This window comes from Lynx rufus, unplaced genomic scaffold, assembly GCF_022079265.1.
Source record: "Lynx rufus isolate CCGP_SWC_20201006 ecotype Redwood Valley unplaced genomic scaffold, mLynRuf1.p SCAF_10, whole genome shotgun sequence".
Taxonomy (NCBI): domain Eukaryota; kingdom Metazoa; phylum Chordata; class Mammalia; order Carnivora; family Felidae; genus Lynx; species Lynx rufus.
This window is the reverse complement of record NW_025814824.1, coordinates 60,403,791-60,420,574: the sequence shown is the minus strand read 5'-3', so window position 1 is coordinate 60,420,574 and position 16,784 is coordinate 60,403,791.

The following is a 16,784-nucleotide window of genomic DNA, read 5'->3' as shown; positions in this document are numbered from 1 at the left end:
TAAAAAAAGTGTATCTACCTTACATGTATGTGTGCATGTTTTGAGAACTGTGGAATTTATACTTGTTAAGAAAATCATTTGTCAAAATGATTGAGAAGCACTAAGAGATTCTCTATCATCTCTCTAGCCCGATGGAGTAATATTAAACATATTTAACAACTAGGATGTTATTCAATGAGTGTAAAATTACAGTGATACAAGATGAGTAAGTTATAGAGATGTGCTGTGGGACATAGGGCCTACAGTTAACAATACAGTGTTGTGCACTTAAAAATTTGTTAAGAGGGTACATTACATGTTAAATGTTCTTACCGCCCACACAGGTACAATGATTCTTTTGGAGAAGATAGATGTGTATGTTATTTGGGGTGATAGTATTCACTAGTGTACCCATATATCCAAACTCATCAAAATGTGTGCACTAACTGTGTGCTTTTTTTTGTGTACCTATTATACCTCAATAAAGCTGTTAAAAAACAAACAAACAACCAACAAGATAGGGGTATTGACCAATCAGAATGTATGCACTGTAACACCTGGCAATCAGAATGAAGGACTGCACTACAGCATCCCTCCCCAGTGTTTCAAGCTTTAACCCTTTAGTTGTAGAATCTTTGTGTTTCCGGAGAATCCCAAGGGAGGTCCTGAGACAACCAAGAGAGCTGGGAGCATGGGTAGGGGTGGGGGTGGGAGTTTGGGCAGTCACTGCTTATCTATGGCACATCTCAGTATTTCGGTGTCTCAGTGTTCAGCGATTGCATGTGGGTCATCCTTCCAACTGCTGCACCAAGATGGCATATGATGCCTGGCCTTGGACTCTTGGGCTCTTACGTCCCTGTACAGCTGACTTTCCATGGCCAGAGCGAACTGGACCAGCCTACCCCAAATTTGACTTGAAAATGCTGGGCAGGGGCGCCTGGGTGGCTCAGTCAGTTCAGCGTCTGACTTCGGCTAGGTCATGATCTCGCGGTCCGTGAGTTTGAGCCCCGCGTCAGCTCAGAGCCTGGAGCCTGTTTCGGATTCTGTGTCTCCCTCTCTCTCTGACCCTCCCCTGTTCACGCTCTGTCTCTCTCTGTCTCAAAAATAAATAAACGTTAAAAAAAATAAAAAAATAAAATGCTGGGCAGTTTTCCACCCAGGTGGTAAACTTGTGACCCTCCAAATCTGGTTTCGGTGGACTGAGTTAATCTCCTCTTCACTACTTGTGTACAAGTGAGCTGTGTAAAGGAAAGGAGGCAGGATTTGGGGTCAGGAGTTGGTTCTGGGTTCGCATCTCAATTCTGCTGCTTTTCTCCATATACCTTCTGGGGATGAAGTCCTCCAGGATTTCATTCCTGTGACCTCAGCTTTGTAGTCAGTTAATGAGATGGTGACATCTGTCCTGTCCCTCTCATAGGGTTGTGTTGAGGTTTAAATGACAGGAGGGAGGGGAAGTGCTTTGCGAACTATAAAGCACTGCACATAGGGTGCCTGGGTGGCTCAGTCGGTTAAGCTTCCAACTTGGGCTCAAGTCATGATCTCAAGGCTTGTGAGTCCGAGTCCCTCGTCAGGCTCTGTGCTGACAGCTCGGAGCCTGGAGCCTGCTTCAGATTCTGTCTCTCTCTCTCTCTCCCCCTCCCCCATTCTGTCTCTCTCTGTCTCTGAAAAATAAATAAACATTAACAAAAATTAAAGCTCTGTGCACACATGAACAAGTCTCTGTTCCATAGACTAGATCTGACTGTTGAGAATGTTGTTTGTCTGCTTCTGATTGAATTGGGGATTACGGATCTGAATGTTCCCTGACTATTCTCAAATGTGACCATAATACAGCTCCAGCTTTTTATGAGGAGAGGGAGGGTGGGCTGCAGAAAGTGAATCTTTCTTTTCCCTTAACTCTGCAATATCAGAGCTGACATTGGCTGCTAGAGAGTACCTAATTCATCTCCTTCATTTAATTTTTTTAATGTTTATTCATTATTTTTGAGAGAGAGAGAGAGAGAGAGAGAGAGACTGTGTGACCAGGGGAGGGGCAGAGAGAGAGGGAGACACAGAATCTGAAGCAGGCTCCAGGCTCTGAGCTGTCAGCACAGAGCCCGATGCGGGGCTTGAACTCAAGGACTGTGAGATCATGACCTGAGCCAAAGTCAGATGCTTAACCGAATGAGTCACCCAGGCACCCCTCATCCCCTTCATTTTCTAAATGGGGTTGCCGAGGTCCAGAGAGGGCCAGTGAGTGGCCCAAGGCCACACAGTGAGTGAGTGGTGGAGCCAGAACCAGGTCTGATGCCCTTCATCACAACATGTGATGTGTCTTGTGGCAAACCACTCATTCACATTTTCATTCATTCAACAGCATTATTGCATCCCTACTCAGTGCTGGGTCATGTGCTGTTTTGGGGGTAGACAAGCCAGGTGCAATTCTGCTCTCTAGTTGCTCAGGACACAGGGCAGAGAATGCTCTTTCAGAGTCCTCAGAGGGGACCAGATAAAGTGTTATCCCTGTAGGTCAGGCAACTTCTTCTGGGGTTGGGGGTGGTTTTTGAGAACAGTCAGAAAGTGTGGTGATGAAGCTCGGCGATGCCACCCTAACACCAGTGAACAACCAACCATCCTCACCTGCCTGTCTTGTTCAGTTTGCCCCAGCCGTTCACATTGCAGATGCAGGTGCTGAGTCCCCAGGAAGGAAAGGGATATGACCAGGGGCACAGAACTGGAAGGTGCCAGTGCCACTTTGAAAACAGAGTGTGATGCCAAGGCCTTGTGGATCTTGTGAAATGGTCCAATTTAGGTAGGAAGAGCACGAGTTTGGGTGCTGAAGATACCTGGGTTCCAATCCCAGCTCTGCCATTTCCCAGCTGTGTGAGTTTGGGCAAGTTACTATTTTGAGGACTGTTTTCTCATGTGCAAAATAGAGATCACGGGGTACTTACCTTACAGGGCTCCCGTGAAGGTGAAATCAGTGCCTGGGAGCAGAGCTCCTAGCTAGTGTCCGGCGTGCAGTGAGTACCTGATTTGTGTTTTTCTTTGCTGTCCTACCAGCCCTTGATGTGGGTGGCTTGTCAATAGCTGAGGACCCAAGCACTCCTGGCCATCTGCGCCTGAGTCCTGTGCTTTCATGGAGAAAGGTCTGGAAGATGTTCCTCAGTTGAATAATAAGGGTGGTGGCAAAGGTGGGGTTCGCTGAAGGCTCAGGCTTGAAAGCTGGGCCCTCTCCCCCAAAGTGCTCTTTTGGGCTCTCTGTCTCTCCCTGTCTCTGCCTGTCTGTCTCTCTCTCATGGGTAGGGCCTGCTCAAAGCTCCCTTAGGCCCAGTTTGGATGCCCGGAGTTGCTGCCATGCCTGACTGCACGGGCTGTCAGTTTTGCCTTGTTCCTGCTGCATTCCGGCTTCGTATGTCAGCACCTCATGAAAATCTTCCAGGTCCTGGCTTTGAATAGCCCCTTGGCTGCCTGGGAGTGAAGAGGCTGCCTCTGTTTTGCCTGTCAAATCATCTGCTTTGTCTGTCTACGGGCAGGTAAGCCGGGTCCCCTTACATAATACCGACCGGGCCATCACTGTCAGGGCTGATTTTGTCCTGCTCAGGCTGAACAAACAGCCATTCAGACCCACCAGCAGAGGCCATGCGTGGCAGGAGCTATTCTTCTGATGCAGTTTGATGACAGGCTCTGAGCAGATGCGGAGTGCCCCAGTGGGGAGGGAGCTGAGCTCCGACTTGCCTCTCCCAGCCACTGCAAATCCTCCTTTCCTAGCTGAGTCAAACCTTCCAAAGGACTCCCACGTTCCCTCTTTGCTCGCTGGGCATGCAATACAGGGAGTGGGCAAAATGAAACGAGAGGGGGACCCTGATATACAAAGAAAACGTACGGAGAGCCTGATAACCTGCCAGATTTCTTCCTTTGCCTTAACTGCCAGGGCCTCTGGAACAAATTTAGTCCTGGAGGCAATAATTACTCATCCCAATCGCCCGATAACATCTTATTTATTTATTTATTTACTTACTTACTATTTGAGAGACAGAGAGTGCGCCTTGAGTGGGGGAGGGGCGGAGAGAGAGAGACACACAGAGAGAGAGAGAGAGAGAGAGAGAGAGAGAGAGAGAGAACCTCAAGGAGGTTCTACCCTGTCATCACAGAGCTCCATCTCAAGAACCATGAGATCACGACCTGAGCTGAAATCAAGAGTCAGACACTTACCCAACTGAGCCACCCAGGTGACCCCCCCCCATAACATTTTTAATCAATCTTTCTTTAATGTATTTTTTATTATGGTAAAATACACATAACATTAAGGTTACCATTAGTGACATTTGGTACATTCACATGCTGTGCAACCATTGCCCTTCTCTAGCTACAGAACTTTTTTTTATCACCCCAGAAGGAAACTGTTTACTCATTAAGCAGTCATTTTCCATTCATTAACTTTTTTTTTTTTTTTGGATTCTCCTAGTCCAACCCAATGCTTTATTTTTTTTTTATATATGAAATTTATTGACAAATTGGTTTCCATACAACACCCAGTGCTCATCCCAAAAGGTGCCCTCCTCAATACCCATCACCCACCCTCCCCTCCCTCCCACCCCCATCAACCCTCAGTTTGTCCATTCATTAACTTTTGAGACAGCACAGGTATCCTTGTGAAGGGTAGGGTAGGGTAGGGTGTATGGTCTGTAAACGAAAAGAATAAGAAGAGACAAAGCATAAATTTCATTGCATCAGCTGGACACATTAACTTTTTATTTTATTTTTCCACATTCACTTTTGTTTCATTCTCTTCTTTGTTCAGTTAGGGACTCAATTATGGCTTATTTCTGATTTGGCTGTGTCATTCTAAATTCCCTCCTTTCTTCTCCCTGCCTTTCCCCTCCTCCTTCTTCCCTTCCTTCAGAACTTCAGATCTACTATCTAACCTACCTATCTTCTCTCTCTCTCTCTCTCAAAAAACTATTATCTGTCATCTATCTATCTATCAATCTATCAATCAATCATCTGTCTATAATCTCATCCATCTAACTTCCTACTCTCCATCCATCTATCTGTACCTCTCTTTGTAAACCTAGATCATTGGCTCTCAGCCCTCCACATTGGAATCACCTGGTAGGGTTTTAAAATCTACTGATGCTTGGGTCCCATCTCAAGCCAGTTGAAATGGAAACTCTTGTTGTAGGACCTAGGCATCGGCATATTTTTTAAGAGTTCTCCCAGGTGATTCTGATGCATAGTAAAGGTTAAGAACTATTCATCTAAATTAGCCCCCCTGATGGGGCGCCTGGGTGGCGCAGTCGGTTAAGCGTCTGACTTCAGCCAGGTCACGATCTCGCGGTCCGTGAGTGCGAGCCCCCGCGTCAGGCTCTGGGCTGATGGCTCAGAGCCTGGAGCCTGTTTCCGATTCTGTGTCTCCCTCTCTCTCTGCCCCTCCCCCGTTCATGCTCTGTCTCTCTCTGTCCCAAAAATAAATAAATGTTGAAAAAAAAAATTAAAAAAAAATAAATAAATAAATTAGCCTCCCTGATACTTATCCTTCTGCAGAAACTTCTTATTTCAGTTTTGGTCCTCTTTTGGATTTTTTTGTTTGTTTACTTTTGTTTTTTTGTTTTGTTTTTTACATAAATGTTTACCACAATAATGCTGTATAATCTTTTAACAATATGTATAAACAACTTACTATGACTGAAATCATTTTTAGGAGCAATATTTTAAAGCTGCCTGTGGGTGCCTGGATGGCTGGGTCAGTTGAACATCTAACTCTTGATGTCAGCTCAGGGCTTGATCTCAGGGTTTTGAGTTCAAGCCCCATGCTGGGCATGAAGTGTACTTAAAAAAATAAAAAACATTAAAAAGGCTGCCTAGTATGCTATTAACATATGTTACATTTATTTATTCAGCCTCCTGTTGGGATTTTGATTAGTATTGTATCAAATCTATAAATGAATTAGGGAAACTTTGTGTACATTTCCTATATATACCTAATTTAATTTAAAATTCTGAAATTTCGAACATATACAAAAACAAATACGATGTCCCCCTGGGTACCCGTTGCCCAGCTCCAACAACTATCAGTTGTATTCAGTTCTGTCCCATGCATATCCCCATCTTATTCTACTATCCTAGTATTTTGAAACAAACCCCAGACATCATTGTAAGTTCATCTGCAAGTATTTCAGTATATATCTCTAAAAGACAACAAAACCCCAATACCATTGTTATACCCCTCCCCCCAGTTAACAATAATCCCTGAATATCACAAAGGAAACTTGATGGCTTGTGATGGTTCCGATATCCAAATGTCTCGTAAACGTATTTGTTTTATTTTTACGTTTTCTTTGGGATTAAACCTTTTTTTTTTTTTATTGTGGTGAGAAACCTTAGAGGTGTTTTGATTGGTATTAAGCCTCATTTAATATATAAATCCCCACTCCATCCTTCATTTTTTCCTTGGAATTTATTTGTTGAAGGAACTGGATTACTGGTCTTGCAGAGTTTCCCACATTATAGACTATATTGGTCTTGCAGAGTTTCCCACATTATAGACTATATTTTTATGATGTAGTTTACCTTGTTTCTCTGTTTTCTGTATTTCCCATACCTTGGTGACTTGGGCTATGTGATATTTAGCCTTCCAATTCATGAACATGTAATATTTATCATTTTAATTTAGCTTTTCCTTAATGTCTATTAATAACCTTTCCTATATTTCTCCATGAAAGTCTTACGTGTCTTTTAGAAAGTTAATATTATTATTATTATTAAAGTTTATTTATTTTGTGTGAGAGAGAAATAGGGAGAGTGAGGGAGGGAGGGGCAGAAAGAAAGGGAGACAGAATCCTGAGCAGGTTCTGTGCTATCAGTGCAGAGCCTGATGCAGGACTTGATCCCATGAACCACGAGATCCTGACCTGAGCCGAAACCAAGAGTCGGACACTTAACCGACTAAGCCACCTAGGCACCCCAATCTTGCATGGCTTTTTAAAAATAAATTTATTTATTTGTTTATTTATTTACTAAATATTTATTTATTTTTAAGAAAGACAGAGAGAGAAAGAGCACAATTTGGGGAGGGACAGAGAGACAGAGGGAGACACAGAATCCAAAGCAGGCTCCAGGCTCTAGGCTGTCAGGGTAGAGCTGATACAGGGCTCAAACCCATGAACTGTGAGATCATGACCTGAGTCAAAGTTGGACACCCAACCCACTGAGCCACCAAGGCACTCCTATTTATTTATTTATTTGTTGTTGTTGTTTTAATTTTATTTATTTTGAGAGAGAGAGAGAGCGTGAGCGAGCAAGGGGAAGGCAAGAGAAAGGAAAGAGAATCCCAAGCAGGCTCCGTGCTGTTTATGGAGCCCAAGATGGGGCTCAGTCTCATGAACAATGAGATCATGACCTGAGCAGAAATCAAGAATCCGACACTTAACCGACTGAGCCACCCAGGTGCCCCAGAGTTTTGCATGTCTTATTAAAATTATTTCTAATATTAGTTTTGGTGGGTTTTTTTTGATAAAATTGGAAATGTTAGCTGTTTTTTTCTTTTCTTCCCAGATTCATGGAGATGTAATTGATATATAGCATTGTGTAAGTCTAGGGTGTGCAGTATAATGATTTGATACAAATATGTAGTATGTATTGCCAAATGTTTACCACATTAGTGGTTTTAGTTAGTGAATTAGTTAACATATTCTTCACCGTACATAATTACCATTTTTTGCTGTGGTGGTGAGAACATTAAGATCTACTCTCTTAGCAACTTTCAAGAATATAATACAGTATTGTTTTTTTTTAATGTTTGTTTGTTTGTTTGTTTGTTTGTTTGTTTAGAGAGAGCTGGCGAACAGGAGAGGGGCAGAGAAGAGGGAGAGCGGGAATCCCAAGCAGGCTCCATGCTGTCAGCTTGGGGGCCAGCGTGGGGCTCAGTCTCACGAACTGTGAGATCTTGACCCGGGCTGAAGTCAAAAGTTAGAGGCTTAACCGACTGAGTCACCTAGGCGCCCCACTTTTTTTTTTTTTGAAAGTAGGCTCCATGCCCAGCACAGAGCCCTATGCGGGGCTTGAACTCACAACCCTGAGGTCAAGACCTGAACTGAGGTCAAGAGTTGGACACTTAACTGACTGACCCACCCAGGTGCCCCAGGGCATAAATATTTTAAATCTGTGAAATAGATATTCCAAATTTCAGGTAAGTCTTAGACAAAAAAATGGATAGCAAACAGTTCATAGCTGAACTCTCTGAGACCAGCTGAACTCTCTGAGATCAGTTTTTCTGCTTGCCCATATCCTTAAAATCTTTTTTTTTTTTAATTTTTAATTTATTTTGAGAGAGAGAGAATGCACAGGAGGGGCACAGACAGAGATCCCAATGCGGGGTTCAAACTCACAAACCATGAGATCATGACCAGATCTGAAATCAAGGATGCTTAACCAACGGACTGAGCCCACATGGGCGTCCCGCCCATATTCTTATAATCTTAAAGGATATGAGCAATGTAGCCTTTTTGGAATGAGGAGTAAATGCTGGCTGTGTTTGATTTTTTTTAAAGCATTTTTTTTTTTAAGTTTATTTATTTTTGAGACAAAGAGAGAGAGCATGAACGGGGGAGGGGCAGAGAGAGAGGGAGACACAGAATCGGAAGCATGCTCCAGGCTCTGAGCCATCAGCAAGGAGCCCGACGTGGGGCTCGACCTCACGGACCGCGAGATCGTGACCCGAGCTGACGTTGGACGCTTAACCGACTGAGCCACCCAGGCGCCCCTGGCTGTGTTTGATTTTTTTTTTTTAATTTTTTTTCCAACGTTTATTTATTTTTAAGACAGAGAGAGACAGAGCATGAATGGGGGAGGGGCAGAGAGAGAGGGAGACACAGAATCGGAAACAGGCTCCAGGCTCTGAGCCATCAGCCCAGAGCCTGACGCGGGGCTCGAACTCCCGGACCGCGAGATCGTGACCTGGCTGAAGTCGGACGCTTAACCGACTGCGCCACCCAGGCGCCCCGGCTGTGTTTGATTTTTATCAGGTCAGCCTCAACATACTAATCTTCTTCAAAAGCGTCTATCCTTATTTTCCTTATTTTGCCTTCAATTTTTTTTAATGTTTATTTATTTTTGAGAGAGAGACACAGTGCGAGCAGGGGAGGGGCAGAGAGAGAGGGAGACACAGAATTCGAAGCAGGCTCCAGGCTCCAGGCTGCCGGCACAGAGCCCGATGCAGGGCTCAAACCCGTAACTGTGAGATCATGACCTGAGCTGAAGTCAGATGCTTAACCAACTGAGTCGCCCAAGTGCCCCTTATTTGCCTTTTTAAACCATTAGACTCACACTATACCATCCTGTCATAGACACTGACCTTAGCCACAGCTCTCCTCATGCTCATACTGTTTTATTTATGCAATTTATCCAAGGTCCTTCCAATGATCCTTAATTTGATAAGTACTGTTTTTCCCAGAATCAGATATGAACAGATCTGTTTGATGGAAAGCATGTTGAGCCCAGACTCAAGGTTCAGGGTTCATCATTTTGGATTCATCTCCTGTCCTCTCTTAGCCTCCGTTAAAGATGATGAAAACGAGTCTTAGCGAGAGGCAGTGATTTGCCAACATCAAACAAGAGGTTAATGCAGAGTTGGGTTTCGAATCTAGTCCCTTTAAGATGGTGGGACTTAAAACAAAACAAAACCCTTGTGAGTGGCCATGATGAATCTCCCCACTTCATCCCACCGTTTCTAGCTCAAGCAGATATTTAATCTGCTACAAAGTTCCAGCACCTTCCTTCAAGATCAGGGCTCTTCCCATGTCTCTGGGCTCCTCCTCCACTACTCCTCCTTACTTGCTCTTTTCCTCATATATCTCTCTGGCTCCTCTCTTACCTGGTCCTAACCAATCCTCCCCCACCACCCAGCTTTCACTGGGTGACTCCTCATGAGGCACCTCTTCAGGAAAACTGCCCCCTTCCCGTAACTGGTGATTGATTCATCTGTTCTCTGGACTAGATTAGAAGCTCCTTGATGCCAGGAGTGGGTCTGGGTGGCCAGTATATCACCAGCACTGACAGCACTTACACAAGAACTCAAAGCAGTGCTCAGCCCAAAGTGGTGCTGAGTAAATGTCTGCTAAATGGACAGATGAATGAATGAATGAAAATGAATGGAAGACATTTCCTGATTGCCTTGAATGAGGATTTGTTTGAAGATCAGCAGTCAAATTATTTTTTTTTTTTATTTTTTATTTTTAAAATAAAAAACGCAGGGCGTGGAGCCCTCAGCAGTCAAATTATTCTAAAGCCCATCCTCACAGAGAGCTAGGGAAATGACACAAAAATGACAGGCAAAATGGCTTCTAAAAATACCAGAGCCTCAGGGTCTTATTTTTCACACCTGGCTTGGCCAGTTTTGTTTATTCAGAATTCTCATATTTCCATGTAAATCACATTCCCTGATATCAATCTGGTTTTGACTCTCTGTCTTCCTGTCTTTTGGTTAAAAAAAAAAAATTGCTATGGTTAGTGAGCTTCTGGATTTAATGTCCAGCTATTGTTAAAAGGTACTCGAGCCTCCTATGTCAGGGAGTGTACTGAGTGCCTGACATCCGATATCTAATAAAATCCTCACTGGTCAGTGGTATCTCCCTCATTTTGCAGGTAAGGAAACAGGTCCAGAGAGGTTCACTCATACACAGCCACCTGGGGGGGTTTAAATCGTATCCTTTGGTGCTGCAGTTCTTGTCTCCCCAATTTACAGAGAGCTCCATATCAGTCGTCTCAATGGCTCCTTGAAGCTACTCAATGAGGGAAGAGAGCACAGGTCCCTAATCCCACCTTACATGTGTAGAAATTGAGGGAGTTAAGGGCAAATTGAGGACTTCAACTCAGTCTTGCAGGCCCCTCATTTGGCCCTTGCCAGGGATGTGACTGTGGATGACTTACATCCCCTCTCCAAGTCTCAGAGTCCGCATCTGCAAAATGGGAATAGGGCTTTTTTCCTCCCCTGACACCAGAGATGTATGCTTTCTTTTCCAACACCACTTCTCCAACTTTCTGACACCAACTATGATTCATTCAACTCTATTTTTTTTTAATTTTTTAAAATTTATTTTGAGAGAGAGAGGGAGCACGAGCAGGGGAGGGGCAGAGGGAGAGAGAGAGAGAGAGAGAGAGAGAGAGAGAGAAAGAAAGAGAATCCCAAGCAGGCTCCACAAGTGCAGTCTGACATGGGGCTCCAGCTCACAAACTAGAAGATCATGACCTGAGCCGAAACCAAGAGTCCGGTGCTTAACTGACTGAGCCACGCAGGTGCCCTAATTCATTCAGTTCTAACACTGACTAGTCAGAGCTGGTGTCAGACTCCACAGGTTAAGGACACAGTCCCATAGTACTGCCCTCACTTCAGATGCTGTTCCAAGCATTGGGTCCTCGGGTTACCTATACTTCTGCCAGACTTGGCTAGAAAGTCAGGGATTCCCAGGTTCAGCAATTAGCTAGAACAGCTCTCTCTTTCCAGAGAATGCTATACTTACTACTACAGTTTATTATAAAGGATATAAGTCAACAGCCAGATGAGGAGGTACATAGGGTGAGATCCAAGAGTCCGGAGTAAAGAGACTTCTGTCTCCATGGGTATGGAGTGCACCTTCCCAGCACTTTGATCTATTCGCCAACTCAGAAGTTCTCTGAACCATTTCTCAGGTTTTTGGGTTTTTTTATGGAGGTTTCATGACATATAATTGATTAAATCATTGGCTATTGGTGATTGAACTCAATCTCCAGCCTGACTTCCTGCCACGCCCCTCCCAGGGCAGAGGTGAAAGGTAGGGCTGAAAGCTTCATCTCCCTAATCATGCCTTGGTCTTTCTGTGACCAATCCTGCCCTCCAGCTATTTGGGGCCCACAGGAGTGACCTCATTAGCATACACTCAGGTAAGGTTGAAAGGAGCTTATTATGAATAATGATAGATACTCCTATCCTCCTTTCGCTCAGGAAATTTCAAAGGTTTTAGGAGCTCTGTGTCAGAGACCTGAGATGAAGACCAAATACATATATTTATTACTATGCCTCAGGGGATAATCATGGGACCTACCTGTAGGGTTGCTGGGGACATTTAATGAGACAATGGAGGTAAAGCAGCTAGCAGACATGCTTTGTTTACGGGAAGCCCAAACCTTTCAGGCAAAGGAGTGAAGACAGAGCACTGAGGTTGGAGTGGATGGCAATAAGGTGGAGCCTGGGAGGGGTTGGAGAACAGCAGCCAAGGGTGGATGGCTGGACTCTCCACCGACTTACTGGGAAACTGTACCTACACCACGGTAGCTGAGAGAGGTCAGAGCTGAGGGAATGACCAAGCCCAAGCTGCTTAGATGACTTCAGTGAGGGAGAAGTCCTTGACAAGCCCTTCTTCGCTAACCTTTCTTTAGCCCTTTCCCTTCATGCATCCCTCACCAGCCTATCAAAGGTTCTTGTTGCTTCCTATTGCCTTTCAAGTCCCATCTACACACATGCGTGTGAGCGTGTGTGTGCACACATGCAGACACACATGCACACACACACATTACAGAAACATATGCACGCTCCTGGGACTCATGCACTCTTTCCCCAAAACCAGCCCATCACTTCTCCCAACAGTTAGTAGCATCAGCCTCCTGACCAGCTCTCAGAGTCATTCATTCATTCACTCATTCATTCACTCATTCATTCATTCACCAAGCATTTCTTGAGCTTTGGGTGTCGTGCATTGGCCTCACTGAACTAAACAAATCATGCCTCCCTAACCAATAAGGAGCTTCTCTGTCAATCTCAGCGATGCTTTTTAAGCTGCATACCCTGTCTCCAGATACAGTTCCACCTTGCTGCTATAGGGCCCAAGGGCAGGCTGCCCCAAGATGGGCCACTTTGGCACATTGGTTATTATTTTATTTTATTTTACTTTACTTTATTTTATTTTATTTTATTATGTTTTTATTTATTTGAGAGAGAGAGGGTGCAAGTGGGGGGGGGGGGCAGAAAGAGAGGAAGACAGAAGATCTGAAGCAGATTCTGTGCCGATAGCAGAGAGTCTGATGTAGGGCTCAAACTCAGGAACCGTGAGATCATGACCTGAGCTGAAGTCAGATGCTTAACCAACCGAGACACCCAGGCACCCCCACTTTGGTTATTTTAAATAAAAAAGTTACTTAAGAGACTCTATGCAAGAAGGACACTCAGACCCTTCTCTTTCCCCTTGAAAGCAGAAAATAAATCTCCCCTGGGGAAAGGAAGGCTCCATATACCAGGAGGTAAAGAAACATCCTAGTCTCGGGAGATGGGAAATTTGGAGCCCAGAAGGCTGTATAAACAACCCTTGTTACTTTTTACTAATTTACTTACCACAGCCCAAATTCTGTTTAGAATTCCTTACTAATTGAAGCTCCCAAAGTTAAGTTTTCTTTGTCCTGTCAATTCTTCTCTTCAACTAAAAAGTATAAAAACCACTGGTTTTAGACATTTCTTTGTGTTTCAATTTCATTATTGAGCTTCCACGCTTGCACGCAGTAAAACTTTGTTTCTTTTCTTTTGTTAATCTGTCTCATGTAAATTTAATTCCTAGTCCAGCTGGAAGACCTTGAGGGTAGGGAAGAATTTTTCCTTTCCTTTACTGCACTTAGGGAATTCTTCATTCGCAACCCATTTCTTATTCTTAAAAATATTTTAAAATTACTATTCAAATAATGTTGGATAAGAATAATATTATTAATATTATACCCATCACCTATTGCCTGAACTTTCAGCTTTCATATCGGCAAGAACTCTACTATGCTTATAGAGTTGATTTTACTGGAAGGTGGTATAACAAAGTGGTTAAGAGCTTGGACTTTGGGGTTGGCATAGACCTCCTGGGTTTGAGTCATGCTTGTATGTCTTAACAACCGTGAGACATTGAGCATGGTACTTACCCTCTACAAACCTCCATTTTTTTATCTATAAAAGTGGGGTATTATAACACCCAACTCAGAGAGTTAAAATAATTAGGTGGGATGATGTTTATAATGTGCTTAGCATTCAATGCATGTTGATAATTATATCTGTAGTCAGATTGTATACCTTGCCATGACCTACTTTTCTCTTCTCATTTCAGAAAAATTTTCTATCTTGTTACGCATTGTTCATATTTATTGTTTTGAATGGCTATTGAATGTTTCCTCAAGCTTCACTAAAATGAGGTCATTTCCTAACTGTTAGATATTTAGGTTATTTCTGGGTTTTCTCTAGTATAAATAATGCTGTGATTAATACTTTGCAACTTAAAGTATTTTTTAATAGCAAAACAAATTGAATCCAACAAATTTTTATATCTCAACTCTGTGTAAAATCTGTGATAAATGTGGGGTGCTCTGATCAGATGGGGGGCCACCAAATGTAGGGCGTCCTAGTTGGGTGGGACCTGGTGGTGTGGGCAGTGAAGGACTTCACCCAAGACAGAACAGGGGAGATAGAAGTTTGCTGAATACACTGCAAGGGAGCAGTGGACAGGACAGCAGAGGAGAGACTGTCTGCGATGAGACACAGTTATAGGGCAGGGTGAGGGAGTTGTGTGGATGTATGGGATTTTCCCTTTTTCTGTAATCTTAGGAACTGTGCCTGGTTGAAACTGGTCAGTTAGGGCCTATGGTTATTTCGAGGTGGGTCGCTTAATGAGCATGCTTGCATTCAGCTCAGTGGTCATTGTGGGCCCTTTTGTCTTGCTCTACAATAAATACTCTGGCTACAAAGATGGCTGAGACTGGCTGCCTTCCTTCAGGGATATCACGGTCTGTAGTCAACAGAAGCCTTGGACATACCTGTCCATTATGTGAGGCAGAGAGTACCCAGTGCTAGAGAAGAATAGATTGCAAATGGCTGAGGTGAAAGGGAGTGATTAGTGAGGAAGAAGTTATTTGTGAACCTGGAAGCTCCATGAAAGTTCCACTCATCCATTCAGACCTGCATCCAACATGCTAAGCACCTCGACTGTGGGGCTGCATCCTGCCCTCAAGAGCTCACACTCTGTTGGGGGTGTGAAACCAGGACTCTAAGCCTAGGTGGAGGGGCCACAGAGAGGTTGACAGCTTTTCTCAGAAGCAGGAGAACTTGTGTCAGCAGCCCAACTGGGAGGTAGAGGAAGGTTTCTGAGGCAGGGCTTTGGCCTACACTCTGCAGGATGAGAGAGTTGGAGTCTTAGGGGGAATTTACAGACAGGAGGAGGAGCCCTCTGGGAGGGGGAATGCAAGGAGTAATGACATGTTGTTTCATGCTAGTTGCAATTGTTCTGAGTTCAAGTCCTGGAGGAGGAATTTCTTTAGAAGTACATTTTGCTTCCAAGGAACCTAAAAACATCTAAAGATGAATGTTTGCTGATTTCTGTGTCACTTTCACTCACCAAACCATGACAAAACTGGACAGTAAATGACTGCAGCACTCCCTGAGAGCCAGAAATACATTTTTAAAAAATTAACTCATTTTGGTAAAAAATAAAAACACATCACATTGGATCTTATTTATCATTGGAACCATTTAAATAATCTCTACACCCATTGTGGGGCTCATACAACCCCCGAGATCAAGAGTTACATAGTCTACCAAGTGAGTCAGCCAGGCGCCCCTCACTGTAACCATTTGTAAGCCTACAGTTCAGTAGTATTAAGTATACTCACATTGTTGTGCAATCCGTCTCCAGAGCTCTTTTATCTTGTAACACTGAAACTCCGGATCCGCTAAATAATAGCTCATCATTTCTCCCTCCTCCCAGCCCCTAACAAATACCATTATATTTTTTGTTCCTAAGAATTTGACTTCTTAAGGTATCCTATATAAGTGGAATCATATGGTATTTGTCTTTTTGTGACCGGCTTATTTCTCTTAACATAATATCCTCAAGGTTCATCCATGTTGTAACATGTGTCAGAATCCTGACCGCCCCCCCCCCCCCGCCACTCCTGCGTTCTCCTTAGACAACCATTAATCTACTTCTGTCTCATAGAGTTGCCTATCTTGGATATTTCATCATAAATGGAATCATACAATAAGTGACCTTTTGTGAATGGCTACTTTCACTTAGCATAATGTAATGTGTCCAAGGTTTATTTATGTTGTAACATGAGTCAGTATTTCATTCCTTTTATTGCTGAATGGCATCCTATTGTGTGTGTAAAGTACCACATTTTTTTGACCCATTCATCAGTTGATGGGCATTTGGGTTGTTTCCACTTTTTGGCCAATACGAATAATGCTGCCATGAACATCCATGTGTAAGTTTCTGTGTGTACATATGTCTGCATTTCTCTTGGTTATATACCTAGGAATGGAATAGCTAGATCATGTGGTAACTATGTTACCATTTGAGAAAATGCCTGACTGTTTGCCAAGGTGGCTGCCCCATTGTATATTCCCACCAGCAGTGAATAAGGGTTCCAATTTGTCTACATTCTTTCCAACTGTGATACGTGTATAGTGGTTTGAAAGGGCCTCCCCAACTCCAAAGATATGTCCATGTCTTAATCTCTTAATCCTTGGAACCTGTGAATGTGCCCTTATTTGGAAAAAGAGTCTCTGCAGATGTAAGTAAGGATCTCATGATGACATCATCCTGGATTATCCAGGAGGGCCCTAAATCCAACGATGCATGTCCTTTTAAAAAACACATGGAGGAGAGACACAAAGAGGAGAAGTCCATGTGGAGATGGAACGAAGATTGCAGTGAGCAGCCACAAGCCAAAGAATGCTGACAGCCACCAAAAGAGACATGGGATGGATTCAGATTCCCCTAAAGCCTCTGGAGGGAAGGTGATGCTACCAAACCTTAGTTTGGGACTTC